Below are 15,458 nucleotides of genomic sequence, written 5' to 3'. Positions count from 1 at the left end.
TAGACTGTGAGTGGGTTATCTAAATAATTTTGCAGACTATTTTCACTTTGGCTTCTTCATATCACTTCAATAAAAGATCAGGATTAAAAGTGTGATCATTAATAATAATACCTTTGGTATTTCATTGCACAGGTTTTCTAATTGGGTCAACTATCAAGAAGTAAGTTGACTAAGCATTATATCAGGGCTTCTGATTATTTGGAGTATGCTTTGATAATGCAGAAACAATAGGACTTACTACAGCATCACAGAGTCAGGCAGTACATAACAATAGGGGCTGCAGGTATTAGAGATTCCAAAATCACGGGGAATCAATATAGAAGAAAGTAGCAACAGGCAAAGAGGATTATCTAAGAAAATCAAGTGTGTCTGTATAAAGTGAAGAGTTTTCTGTGTTCACACACAAGCTGAGAGTAAGGAACCCAGGCAATCGAGTTGTGATGGAGTGATGGAGTTTAACATGGAGTAATGTTAAAATAGCAACAACAAGTGATGAAAATTGTTGGTGAGGCAAAATTTCTTTGATTTAGTAACTCATTACGAAGTTTCTTCTTGGGCAGAACAGGCAATTCCTAAGCTCTATTGTAAATTTAAAGCCATGATTTTCCATTTCTAGATGCAATACATTGTTGATAGAATAGCTGGTCTGACACTGTTGAAACAGTAGTGAAATAATAAAACTCACACATAGAACTGGCAGCCTGTATTCTCATGGAAATACCTTCCACAGTGGAAGGGACACTTTGTATTTTTCAAAATTTTGTTCCCTGCTTCTAGCACAATGTCTGAAATACAGTAACCACTTAAAATTTTGATGAACAAATCAGAATGGATGGGAGGATGGTTGGCTGGTTCTAAAAATGAGTAAAGCTGAATAAATGTAACCTGATAGTTAGGCTTCCAAGCAAAAGGATTGGGAGGGAGTTTCATTAAAGTTCAATAGTTTCATTTAACATATAAAGAAATTGTGTCAGAATGATTAGGATTCAAGTTCTAAGTTTCTCCATGAAGAAGTTGTGTCACCTTGTGGGTATCTTTGTTCCTTGTGATATTCAAGATAGTCAGATACAATGTTTCTAAGCTTGAGAAAGATCCATTTTAGTTACAATAAATATTCTATAATTTAATTGCCATAGAAGAGTGCATTGCTAATGGCTATTATTATAGATTCTGATAAAATAATTTCAATTTAATTGCTTTAATTTTGTGCAATTATAGTCACCTCTGTGACAATCTCTGTGTAGGGTTTTTATAACTTGATTCATTGTCAAAGAATCTGACCATGCCTCAAAATCCTGGCATATGAAAGCCTATATTACTTCAAACCTTCAATAAAACCTTGTAAAAATTATATAAAATTACCTAAGTGAAATAAAAAGCATCCAATTGTACAAGCATTCATTCTGACACAATGCTTTTTTCGCAACTAGTGATGGCATCCCAGAATTAAAGACAATTTTCCCTTTCATTACACTTCACTAAAGCATATATGAAAATGCATTGCTATACAGACTTAAGCATTTGATATAAGGAAGAAATAGAGAAATATGACTTCAACATATAAAAAAAAACCTTTTTATGCCTTAGTTTTTAAAAGTGACATTTAAAAAACCGATTCCATTTTGTTATTAATTTTTATAGAGTTATCACTTTATTGCTTAATTGAATCAAACTTAGGGCTGAGTTCCTAGAAGTTCTTTGTTGACCAGTGGATGGTAAAATGTGTGGTTATTTGTCCACCTGGTTTTATTGCCCCCGAGTAATATCTGACACTTGTAAGATTCCTGAAGACAGTGTGATGAGGTAAAGTGGCCCTCTGGCCCATGGTCTCCCCATATTAATCACCATCATCTTACATCCAGTCTCTGTCACTTACGGCAGAAAAGTATCTTAAAATAGTATATTCTCTTATGTGTTTTTATTTTTAAAGTAAATGCTCCAGGAAGACTTTTTGGATGGATGGATGAATGATGATAGGTTAGAAATGTCCCTTTCTAAACTTGTAAATATCCTTGTAAACAGCCAAGCAGAAACTTTAGTGACATCTAAAGACGATTCTCTTTAAGAGCATATACCTTGGTATTTGATATCTAAACTCATTAGATATCCAATGAGTCAGCCCTGGGCTAATTTCTCTTATGTAATTGTGGAGTAAGTCAATAGTGGCCGTCACGGGTTTAATATCTTGAAGCCCTAATCCCCAGCCCTCAGAATGTGACCTTGTTTGGAAATAGAGCCTTCATAATGGCAATTAAGTGAAAATGAGATCATTAGAGTGGATTCTAGTCCAATCTGACTGCTGTTCTTATGAAAAGGGGACATTTGGACACATGGGTAGACATGCACAGACGGGAGGAATACAATGGGAAGAGACACAGAGAGAATTCCATGTGAAGATGAAAGCAGAATTAAGGTGATACAGTTATAAGCCAAGAAACACTAAAGTTTTCTGACAAACCACCAGCAGGGAGAGATTCACAGAACAGGTTCTCTCTCACAGCCCTTCGAAGGAACCGACGCTGCCAGTACTTTAAACTTGGACTTCTAACATCCAAAGCTGTGAGACAATAAATTTATCTTGCTTGAACCATCCATTTTGTAATATTTTGTTATGGCAGCTCTAGGAAACAAGCACACTAGCCAGGTAATTTTTTTCAAAAGTAACATGGCAATTATCCAGGAAATAGAGCCAAAGACATCTTTAAAAATCTAGAAAATTAGGGGCACCATTTCTTCAGAATTTATCACTGGGGATTTTATTTGTTTTTACTTATCTCTCTCCTTTCTTGAAAAATGCTGTTATTTAATATATTTTTAAAATTAGTGTATATTGCGTGTTTCATTTAGCACTTAGGGTTACATGCTTTTATAATAAATGTATAAGAAAATGGACAAAAATATTGCTACCTACTTTAGGATTGTGTTTACCTTTGAACAAGGAAGAAGAAATGTGCCATTGGATGGCAAGGGGAATTAAGCAATTTACAATTACATTTTATTTTTTCAGGAAAACTGAAATACATATGGGACATTTTTAACATTGGTCACATCTTGGTAATAGCTGCTTTGGTGTTTGTTATATTCCCTGTACTTCTATTATCTTTTATATTGTGGTAAAAAACACATAACCTAAAATTTTCTGTCTTCAGTGTATAGTACATTAACGTTAACTATAGGCACATTTACTATTTTAAGTGCGCAATACATTAGTGTTAACTATATGCACGTTGCTGTGCAACAGATGTAGAATATTTCTCTCTCACAAAACTGAGGCTCTATATCCATTAGACTGCAATTCCACTTTGTAATTTGGTTATCTTTTTTTAAAAATTTTTTATTGCTTAAAGTATTACAAAGAGTATTACATATGTCTCTCTTTTACTCCCCCTTGACATTCTGGTTATCTTTTATATATTCTATATTAAGGAAAGAATCAGATATTTTATATGCCAAATGTTTTACCTTTAGAAGACAAAGATATGTTTCTCATGAACAGTATATGGGTAGGGGGCTAGGGAGACTCACATGTGAGACACTGGTGATTAAAATGGTTCACTAATTTATGGCCTTCACCTATGACCCACATACAGTTATTGATGATAGCTAGGTCTATCTTCTTAAGTGTATGTCATGGAATTTGCCCACCACTGTAGTCTCTATTCTGTCCACCACTGTGAGTACCCCATTGCTACACAAAATGCCATTAAGACCTTTATTCCTCTATGACATTTAGCTAAATGAGAAACAATTGGGGGACAAATTCAATTTATGGCTAAGATGATGTCCAAGATTTCATCTTTGAAGATAAGCAATTATCTTTGAGATCCCTAAAGCAGGGCTCAGATCTGCAACATTCCTTAGAGGTACATTAACTGACAAGATTAGGTAATTCATTTAGGAAATATGCCTGTCTTCTCAGATGCCCAGGTCTAGATTCTGCTTGGTCTTTGTCCAAACAAACAAACAAACAAAAAACAAAAGCCCTTGTTGCTTAACAGATGATTTTTTCCCCTTAATCTTAAAAGGAGAAGGTGTTGCACAAAGACACAAACAAGTCAAATAAAAGCAATGATGTGAGTGTGCTTCATAGGCATTCAAGTAAAGGAGACTCATTTCCTGCAGTGTCAGATCATATGCTTCATGCTTTGCTTTAATGATTCTGTTCCTACCATTCCCCTCGACGACAAATATAATAATAGTCCACTTTACAGGAGGTCACCTTGTAAAATTATTGATTTTTCTAATAGGAATCCAGGAAGGCCTCATCAATGCTATAAATACACATTGTATTTTTTCCTGTGATACTTACTGGTTAAAGGTCCAGAAATAATCTACTTTTAGGGAATGATTCAGAAGATCATATTCATTTATTTCCAGTAATGTCAAATAAAGTTGTTGTCATTATTGAAAAAATGTATTTCAATGTAATGTGAGAAAGATATCATACCACCCTTATAGCATAGATTCAATACTTAGAAGAATTACACGTGTAATCTTTATTCTCCTTACCCAATCATTTTTCTTCTGTAATCTCTTTTTCTGTTAAGACTACCACCATCATCTCAGGTTCACTGTATAAAAAGTGGAGAAGTTGTTGTCTCTCTCTCTCCATAATATCAATCCAATGTATTTCCAAAGACTGTTGATTTAATTTATCTGACTCCATTGAGAGAGGGTTGGGCAGGTCACTGCAAAACATTGACCATAGTAACCAGACTTTCCACTTATCCTATAGTTCATCTTCTGTTTCTTGAAATGCTATGCTTAATTTATTAAATAACCTTAAGCTTCAAATTTTTTATTCTTAGCTAAAGCATTAGCGTTCAGAAGAAGAGGCAGGTTTGAGACTCAGCAGATGCATCACACCCTGGCAGATCGTTCTTAAATCACCAACACAGGTCATCTCTCCAGAGTCAAAGGCTTCTAATCTAGACTGAAGTGAAAGGGGCTAAAATTGTCTCTAACTGGGTGGTTTAGGGCAGCACGGGAGGGTTAAAACACACAGGTGAGTGAAGTGTTACATAGCTGGTTGAGAAAATGAAGCCAATGAATTAAATGAACATAAGAGAGATGAGCAAAGAATAGGGTTGGAACTGGCACTTACTTATCCCTCAGGCAACACTCTGGCCAACCTTCCCAAGATTGTGGCTAAGTGTTCACAGCATTTCAGAGCTCTCATTATAAGCATTAGGAAACCCTGTGAAGTAGAAAATAAATTATATATTGCCGGGTAGCATGACTTATAAAGTAAAAGGTCAAATAACATCTTATTTTGAAAATCCGTTGCAAGACATGGGAGGCATAAAGTGGATATTACTCTTGCCACAGTTCTCACATGTGAACCACAGTCTGAGTTCCCAGTCTCATGGAAAATTTCTGTTGACATTTCCTGTCAAAATGATTAGCTGCAGAAGACTAAAGCATAATAGTGTATCCTCTGTGTGCAGTTTCTGTGACCTTTCATTTGGAAGGAGAATTATTTAAATAATATTTAGGATTGATTGTTTATTGAACTGGTGGGAATTATAGAGTAACAAAATGATTGGATGGTTTTACTTCTGCATAAGAGCCAAGGTGCTATGAATATCATTTGTAGTGATTTTGGGGGAGAAGGGGTAGTAAATTCCAAGAAACCTGGGAGAGCTAATTATCTGAACAAAATTTTCTGTATTTCTCTTTTGTCTTATAATTTTGCTATGTGGAATTATAAACTTCACATATAATAGTTAACCACTGGATGGTGAGAAATTTGAAAAGTGTGAATATACCCAATACATATATTAATTCAATATATTAGCACAAAACAACAAGAAGTTTAAAAATATATTTAAATATTATAGTTACCATGCTTTGGCCAGCCTACTGTAAACTATCAATGCATGTAGGTTGAGTTTCTAAAAACAGCAACGAGGATAATGCAAGATCAGCCTAAAACAAAAGTGTTTATCAGCTCATCAATTTTACATTACTAGGAATTTTTAAATGTAGATTTGGGGAAAAGCACCAGCAGTGGAGAAATGGTGCACTATTTAAATTTTGAAAAATATCAGGGAAAAAAGAAAATCAGCAAGTCATGCATAGTGAGTGTAATATTTAGAGGATAGTTTCTCCATTGGCAAAATGATAATTTAGCCAGTAAATCCAGTACTGCAATTCAGTTTGGATTAAGAAACATGTTTTATGCACATATACAGTTAACAGTAGATCACTAGCCAGGATATGATTTATCATTTCATAAATGTTTGATGATATAAAAATGATACTTTGGAGATATTTTATTATTGAGGAGAATATGTTACCCTCTTTTGTGCCAGAAAGTTATTTCAACTCATCATAGGAATCATCCAAAACAATGACTGTTTTTCAGAAAGATATATTGGCAATGCCATGTTATATTCATTGCCATTTGCATATATAATTTTAATAGCACTCTACTGTAAATGTAACAAAAGGAGTGATATATTTGATGGTAATGTAGGGAATGCTGATTTATGCTATGCCAGACCATCTCAGATCACACAGGGATTCTTTTTTTTTTTTTTTAAATATATTTTATTGATTTTTTACAGAGAGGAAGGGAGAGAGATAGAGAGTCAGAAACATCGATGAGAGAGAAACATCGATCAGCTGCCTCCTGCACATCCCCCCACTGGAGATGTGCCCGCAACCCAGGTACATGCCCTTGACCGGAATCGAACCTGGGACCCTTCAGTCCGCAGGCCGATGCTCTATCCACTGAGCCAAACCGGTTTTGGCCACACAGGGATTCTTGTGTTGATGTCAGGTAGAACGTTAGTCTCTTCTTTTGCTTTAAGAGATTACTTTTTAAGTCTTCAGTTCTCCTGCCATTTCCGGGAGCTAGCTCTCTTTAGTGAAATCTGGAAAACCAATATCCAAGTTTATTAGCGGTGTATGAAAAGTAAATGTAAATCAGTATCCTGTGAGATCTGTATGTTTTACTTATAAAAAATATTTTTCATTTGCATTTTGCAGTGGATATTGTCAAACCTGTCTTATTGGGTCAAAAGTCTTTTCAGCAAAATAATTTCCAGGTTTTAGCAGTTACAAACATATACTATACACTTACAGTTAGATATTTCAATATTATCAATTTACCTGATCACTTCATATTTATTATTAGTTTATCTTATAACACATACAGGGTGTTCCAAAAAGATGTATACACACTTTGAATGATTATAAAGTCAGTGTTTATTAACATAGAGTTTATTTGCAAAATCTAAAATAATCTACAGAAATGAATACTTTTTTAAATCAATGCCCGTTTTCAAACTGATGACCATTCTGAAACTGACATTGCTGATAACATGAAGCAATGGAATCACAAATATCAACAATCATTTTGTTCGGTATTTGTGTGCCCTCAGTTCATCAACTGTTGCTGGTTTTGTACCATAAACTTTTATCTTTTATGAATCCCTACAAAAAAAAAGTGTAGTGGCACTTTACAATAAATTTTCTTTGTTTAAAGCTTAATCTGGCTTCACCCATTATTTCAAATCTGTTAAACCTGAAAAGGAGTAAAAATTAAGTAAGTTATCAGCTGTTAAAGTGTGTATACATTTGGTCACCCAATATTGTCCAGTCATAGCTGCATGACAATTTAAGATTGTTCTGTCCATTTGCCAATATTATAGTTATATGCTCACATGGTAGGAGATTCATTGAATTTACTACAGATAAAGAGTGTTATCAGTATTGTACTATTGGTGAATGAATATGAGACTCTCTAATTAATTTAGTCAATTTTATTATGTTAAATATCATATTGGGATGAATAATCTGATTGATGAGAAATTATTTAGTAAATGTCAGCATATGCCAATGCTGTTTTATTTTATGAATACTTTTATAAAGCAGTATGAAAATATTTCCATCAAACTATAGCATATGTATTTGTCTAACATAAACATTTTCAGCAAATATTAAAGAAAATCATATAAAACAAGACAGAAAACATACAAGTTATTCAAAATGTAAGTGTAAGTTTAGTAATAAATATGCTACAAAGCAATACACACACACACACACACACCCCAAATAAAAAACAAAAACAAAAACCCCTCAGCCTTAAAAAATTGCCTTTACGACTTGGACTCGTGGTTCTAGAAGAATAACAGGAATAAGGAATGCCCTCCTGCCTAAAACAATTAGAAAACCAGAAAAAATATCCATTAAGTCTTGAGTTATCTGGCTTTGTCCCAATTTCCCCCCACCATGTATTGGGGTTGCTGGACCCTTCACCCGAGTGCCTCTGTCAGAATAGGCTCCCAGGGATCCTGGCCAGGCCTGGTCCAGGTGCGGGGAAGGGGTGTGTGTGTGTGTGTGGTGGTGGTGGGTGGTGGGGGGAGGAGAGGGGATGGCTGCGATCATTGTCATCTTCAGAGTCCTCTGAGCCCAGAGAGATGTGGAGTGGATTCTCCAAGCGTTCTCCTCTCTCTCCCTCCGCCTCCCTGGCTCCCTCAGTAAATGGAAAATAAAGTGAGAGTTTGTTGGGTCCTCCTCCCACCCCCCAGCCAGTGTCGGGGGGCGCGAGTTCCACGTCCTGGCCACCCCCTTAGGCCAGTGGTCGGCAAACTCATTTGTCAACAGAGCCCAAACAGCAACAGTACAAGATTGAAATTTCTTTTGAGAGCCAAATTTTTTAAACTTAAACTATATAGGTAGGTACATTGTTATTAACTTAATTAGGGTACTCCTAAGGCTTAGGAAGAGCCACACTCCAGGGGTCAAAGAGCCGCATGTGGCTCGGGAGCCGCAGTAGCCCAGGATGTCTGGGCACCAGGGCGGCCCAGAACCAGCAGAGTAGGGCGCCCAGCGCTGCTGCAGGGACTGTTCGCAGGAAGCCGGTTCCGAGATCGCGGGATTCTCCGAGACCGAGGGCAGTCGGCGGATGAGAAACACCTGGGTGCTCACCTGCAGGGAGGCCCTCGGCCGGACTCCTCCGTGTAAGGAGTGGGGTGCTCACCACCTAGAGAGCAAAGCGCAGTCCTCCGGGCGCAGCCGGCCTCCTGCCGCAGTGGGAGCCGCCTCTCCCCGGGAGCCAGGTCACCCCATGGCCGCCCCAGGCCCGGGCGTGGTGAGTGAGCCACATGTGTGGCCCCGAAGCGATAGTTTTCCGGAGGCCGAGGCCCCAGGCCAGCCACGCCAGCTCCGGGAGCAGAACCCTGGGCCCCAATGGACGTCCACCAGGCCCCAGGCCACAGCACCCGGACTTGCTGCTGTCTGGCGCACCCTCCACCCGGTTGCTCCTCGCGCCGCCGCGGAGGGTCTAGATTAGAATTTGTCCCTGGATGCCATCGCTGCGTGTTCCTCAGCCTTTCCCAGGATGCCGCAGGGCATTGCTCTCTCTGAGCCAGCCCAACCGCCTGCACCCCGAGACTGGGGTGGACCCCTCGCCCAAGCCCTCCCTCAGGAAGAGTTCTCTTGTGAGCGCCCTGGAGGATGACCAAGGACTGGCTCCAGAGCCTGGCACAGGTGAGTGGAGCTGGGGGGCGGGGGGAGGGGGGTCCCAGGAAGGTAAAAGGTACAGGTGAGCTATGGCTTTGGGTGTGGGGACGTAAGTGGGGGTCCTGAGAGAGGGCCAGGGAGAGGATGGCCTGGAACACGGAGTGTCCAATACGAAGCAAAGACAATAGGAAGTGGCGAATAGGCAGGGAAGGGCCGATTTTGAAAGTGAATAGATGTGTCCCAGTGCCCCAGCATGCTGCCTGCACAAAGACTTCTAGGCTGCATTTCACAAGGTGACAGCTGAAACAGCCCGCAGGCTCACGGAGCTGGAGAAGCAGCGTTGGGAGTTGGAGGAGCCCAGGCGGCTAGAACTTGAGGCAGTAGGAAAGGAAGGAACCTGCCCAGAGAGAACTGTAGTGATTTGCAGAGGGCTTCTCAAGTCTGGTGCTGAGAACTGATGTGTGCAGGTGTTCCGGGAAACTACCAAAGCCAGGCAAGGAATCATAGGAAGGAATAGTTAGAGCAATCTCTGTACCTCACAGGTACCCAGAATGTGCCCTTATCACACTGATCAGAGTGCAAAGACCTTCTCGCACGTGTGCAGTAGGTTGAAATGTGTCCCTCAAAAGGTTATGCTGAAGCCCCATACCTCTCGTACCTGTGTATGTGACCTTATTTAACTGTAGGACCTCTGCAGATATAGTAAGATATAAGTTAAGATGAGGTTATTATGGAGTACAGTGGTCATTAGTTCAATACAACTGGTGTTCTTAGAAGAAGAGGAGAAAAGATACAAACACACACGAAGAGGAGAAGGCCATGTGGGGATAGAGACACACTGAGGGAAAATGGCCAGGTGATGATGGAAAGAAAACTTGGAGTTACACAGCTGCAAGTCAAGGATTGGTAAGGATTGCCAGCAATCAGCAAGGGCTAGGAGACAAGAGCCTGGCTCTTATTATGATGGCTTTTTTTTTTACTTCTAGTCTCCAGAATTGTCAGAGAATAAATCTCTGTTGTTTTAAGCCACCTAGCTTGTAATCATGTTTTGTGGAAGCCCTAGGAAAGTAATGCAGACCAGTAGAGCAGTTAGTAAAAGAAGCAAAGTAGCCATATTCTAAAGACTATCTATTCTAGGCCCATACTGGTAAAATATAGGGCACACTAATTAAGTTCAAAAACAACAATTAAAAGAATTAGAATAATATAGTTCATTTGAGCCAACTTAAGTATACTGCAGAACATAACCCAAATAAAGTTAAACTAATATAAATGTTTTTAAAAACTGTAAAATTCAAAATATGCTATCCTATCAAACATTTTCTGCAAGAAACAGAAAATAACCAGGAGAAAGATCAACCAGAACCTGAAAGGACACAGCTGGTAAAGTTTTTAAATAAGGAGGCCTCAGGGGATAACTCAGTTAGAGCGTTGTCTGAATATGCCAAGATGCCAGGTTTGAACCGGGTCAGGACACATACAAGCAGCAAACTGTGAATGCATAAATAAGCGGAACAACAAATCAATATTTTTTCTTCTTTCCTTCCTCCATTCCATCCTTCTTTCTTCTTTCTCCCTCTCTCCTCCTCTTCCTCCCCCCTTCACTCCTCCCTTTCTCTGTCTCTCAAAAAAAAAAGATGTAAAAATGTTTTTATAAGTGTATCTCAAATATTCAAGAAAGTAGAGAAAAACAGTAAGTATGACAAAGAGGGATCTGCATGATATGCAAACAACCCAACTCAGACTGACAGAAATGAAAAAATGCACTACCTTTAGTGAAAATACTTTGTATTTGGGATAAAAGTAGACTAGACAATTTAAATTTTAAAAAAAGATTAGGGAACTTGAACATATGACATTAGAAACTATCCAAATGAATCACAGATAGAAAACATATTGGAAAAAGCTGAACAGAGTATCAGTGAGTTGCAGGAAAACAGCAAGTGTGGTCTATTCTGTATGATTGGGTTCTCAGGAAGGAGGTAGAGATGAGGGCAAACAAAAACCATTTGAAGAAAGAACAGCCATAGTTGCATGCGATTTTAAAATGCTCAAAGAACCCACGAGGAAGGAAACATGAATATCATACCATGACAAAGGAAACATGAAGAATACCACACCACGGCACTGTTCAAAACCAATGTTAACAACAACTTCAAAAAGAAGCATTGTACAGAGAGAAATAAAAGTAAGAATGACATTTAATTTCTTGGCAGAGACAATGCAGCCAGGTTACAATGAATTTCTATCTTTTAAGAAAAACGTGTCCTTTTCTTTTCATTTTTCAAAAATGAAGACAAATTGAAAACGTACACAACTTAGAAATAGAAAAGTGAAATTTGTTTTAAATATATTTTTATTGATTTCAGAGAGGAAGGGATAGGGAGAGAGAGATAGAAACATCAATGATGACAGAGAACCCTTGATCGACTGCCTCCTGCACACCCCCTCACTGGGGATTGAGCCGCAACCCAGGCATGTGCCCTTGACCAGAATCAAACCCAGGACCCTTCAGTCCGCAGGCCAACACTCTATCCACTGAGCCAAACCAGTTAGGACTGGAAAGAACTTTTTACCAGCACATCAACTCCTCAGGAAATTTTAAAGGAAAAATTTAAGACAGAATCAAAGTGATATCTATAAGTATTTTGATCTATACAAATAAGGGAAACAATAGACATATAAATGTGAAATCAAATATAAATTTTTAATTTTCATATTTTTAATTGTTTTTAAAATACTTTGATGTTCAATGTACATACATATAATGACAATGCATTGTGGGAGTATCCTCCTTCCTGTATAATAAAAGGGCAATATACAAATAGACCAAATGGCAGAACAACCGAACAACCAATCAAAGCATAATATGCTAATGATATGCTAAGGCTGCTCAACCGCTTGCTATGACGTGCACTGACCACCAGGAGGCAGACAGTCAACTGGTCGATGAGTTGTTATGACATGCAGTGACCACCAGGGGCAGAGGCTCTGACCAGTAGGTTAGCTTGCTGCTGGGGTGGGGCTGATTGGGACTGAGGAAGATGGGCTGGTCATGCCCTGGAGCCCTCCGCAACCCCTCTTCAGCTTGATTGTGCACCAGTGGGGTCCCTCAGCCTGGTCTGTGCCTTCTCACAAACCAGGACCCCTCAGAGGATGTCAGAGAGTGGGTTTCAGCCCCATCCCACAGGCCACTCCCCTTGGGAAGGCACCGGATGCAGGACTCATGGCTGACGAGTGCTGCTGAGGCAGCGTGAGCCTCTCCCGATTGGGACTGATGGGGTGTGAGCCTGCAGCAGGCACAATGGGGCCGGGATGAGCTGGAGTGGCAGGTAAGAGCTGCAGGTGGCATTGGACTGAGGGTTTTGGCCCGATCCATGCATGCTACCCAGAGGGACCCCACCCGTGCACGAATTCGTGTGGACCTCTAGTGTACAAACAAAACGTATGGCAAAATATTACAAAGAGAAAAAAGGAAATACACTATTAAGCTTCTTATGCTATAAATAAAGTGGTTTAATATTATTTGAAAGTCTACAGTAATAGGTTTACCTCTAGATTGAGTCAATTACATTTTTTTTAAACAAAAATGGTAAGACAAATCAGTGGGTGAAATAATCTTTTCAACAATTAGGGTTGGAAAATTGTACTTCCATATAAAAAATAAATAAAAACAAACACCTATCTTAACCTGTACTTTATCCCATATTAAAAAATGAATTCAAAGAGAGACATAAATAATAGGATTAAAACTATGCAATATCTAGGAGAAAAATATCTAGAATAAAAAGAGTTAAGCAAATGTTTAATCAAACATTAAAGCATAAATTATAAAATAGAAATTGATAAATTATGGTTTCTCAAAACTAAAAATTTTTCCCCTTCAAAGAGACATGTTAAGAAAATGAAATAGTTATCCATATACTGGGAGAAAATTATTGTCAAACATATATCTGTAACATGTCTTGTGTCCATATATAAAGGAACATTTTCAACTCTATAATAAGAAAAACAATAAAAAGGCAATGAATTTAAACAAGACTTCACCAAAGATTTTATATGAATTGGAAATATGTAAATGAAAATATGTTTACCATCTTTAGTCATTAGAGAAATGGCTTTTAAATCCACGAGACATTATTACACACCACTAGACAAATGGCTAAAATTTAAAAACTAATGATGCAAAATACTGGCAAGGAAGTTTAACAACTGGACCTATCATACATTGATTTTAGGAATGTAAATAGTACAGCTACTTTGGAACATAATTTTGCAATGTCTGTAATGACAAATATACAGACTCCATTTCTTCGCCCACAAACCCTCTCCCCGCAAAACAACAAAAACTAAAATTTGACCTGTTTAGGAATATTCTTATCAGTTTTATTTTTAGCAGCCCCTAACTTAAAATAATGCAAATATCCATCAGATGGTGCACGCTACTCAACAACAAAAAGGAATAATATGTTGATAGATGCAACAAGATATATGTATCTCTAAAGTATGATGAATGAAGAAGCCTGGATATAAACCACTAAATCAGTTTGATTCCCTTATCTAAATTTAGAAAAGGCAAAATCAATAGACAGCAAGAATGAGAAATTTAACAAAGCAAGGTGTTTCCTTATGCCATGATCATATGGAAATAAATCAAAATTTTTTTCAAATATGCCTTAAATTTGGAAAGTTCTAATTTCACCTTGGGTGCTTTGAGGGAGATGAAAGAACAAATGACAATTTTAAGCAAGATGTTATAGAATATCTTCCCAAAATGATTTAAAAAATTTGCTTCCTGTTTCATCATGGTTATTTGATGGTTTAAGAACTTCTTGAGGACATGAGTGAACACTAGATTTAGATGAATGTAATCATTAAACATGGTCCCATATGTGACAAAGTAAAAAATAAATAAATAAAACTGACAAGTGAAACATACTAACACTATCCAGAAACATAAGCAAATTTTCAAATAAAACCTGAAAAGCAAAAGGTTACTGTAAAGTATAAACAGGAAGGAAAATAACACAAAATGTCAATTGAATTCTAAGAATTGTATAAAAGTCATCCAGCAATAAATGCCCGTGAACACTTAACCATATGTGCTCTTTTGATTATTGGCAAGGTAAAGGAAAAAAAGAGGTTTTGTTTTTTTTTTTTATTCTGGAAAGCAAAACGCTGTTAACCTTCTTTGACTGAACGTAATAAAGTAGTTTTTAAATGTTCTGATATACCTGAAACTGCAGGAAAGAAAATGTGTTATTGAAATTCTGATTACAAAGACAGAATGATTATTAGTGGTACCAATCAATTTGAAAAGGGAAGGAGAAAAGTTGGCAGTATTTTGGTAAATAATCAGCCAGATAAAGTAATGCATAATGTTTATAATGGCATTTGTCAAATGTTAACCCAGATTATTAAACTAAAAACAATAAAGAATTAATGGGTGTATCATTTTATAAAATAGACTAATCCCTAAGATCTCTCTTTTAAAAAAATATATATTTTATTGATTTTTTACAGAGAGGAAGGGAGAGGGATAGAGAGTTAGAAACATCGATGAGAGAGAAACATCAATCAGCTGCCTCCTGCACACCCCCTACTGGGGATGTGCCCACAACCAAGGTACATGCCCTTGACCGGAATCGAACCCGGAACCCTTGAGTCCACAGGCTGACGCTCTATCTACGGAGCCAAACCGGTTAGGGCATCCCTAAGATCTCTTGATGAAAAGATGAAATGTTCCATTTGCTAACACAATCAACTAGTACCTAGAAGTGTACATCCAGCATCTTCATTCTGTCCTGCTTCCATTAGTCTGCCTTAAAAAAATGCTTACCCATCGTGGGTAAAACAAGCACCAGCATTCCTGTACAGAAAAACACATCCTTGGAGAGAGAATATACAAATTAAAAACACTTCCAAACAAACAAAAATGCAGAACAAAACCATCTGAACTGACCTATGCATTCCAAGGAAACTGGAGA

This window comes from Myotis davidii, unplaced genomic scaffold (genome assembly GCF_000327345.1).
Source record: "Myotis davidii unplaced genomic scaffold, ASM32734v1 scaffold20, whole genome shotgun sequence".
Lineage (NCBI taxonomy): Eukaryota > Metazoa > Chordata > Mammalia > Chiroptera > Vespertilionidae > Myotis > Myotis davidii.
The sequence above is the reverse complement of the archived record's forward strand: the minus strand, read 5'-3'. Positions refer to the sequence as shown.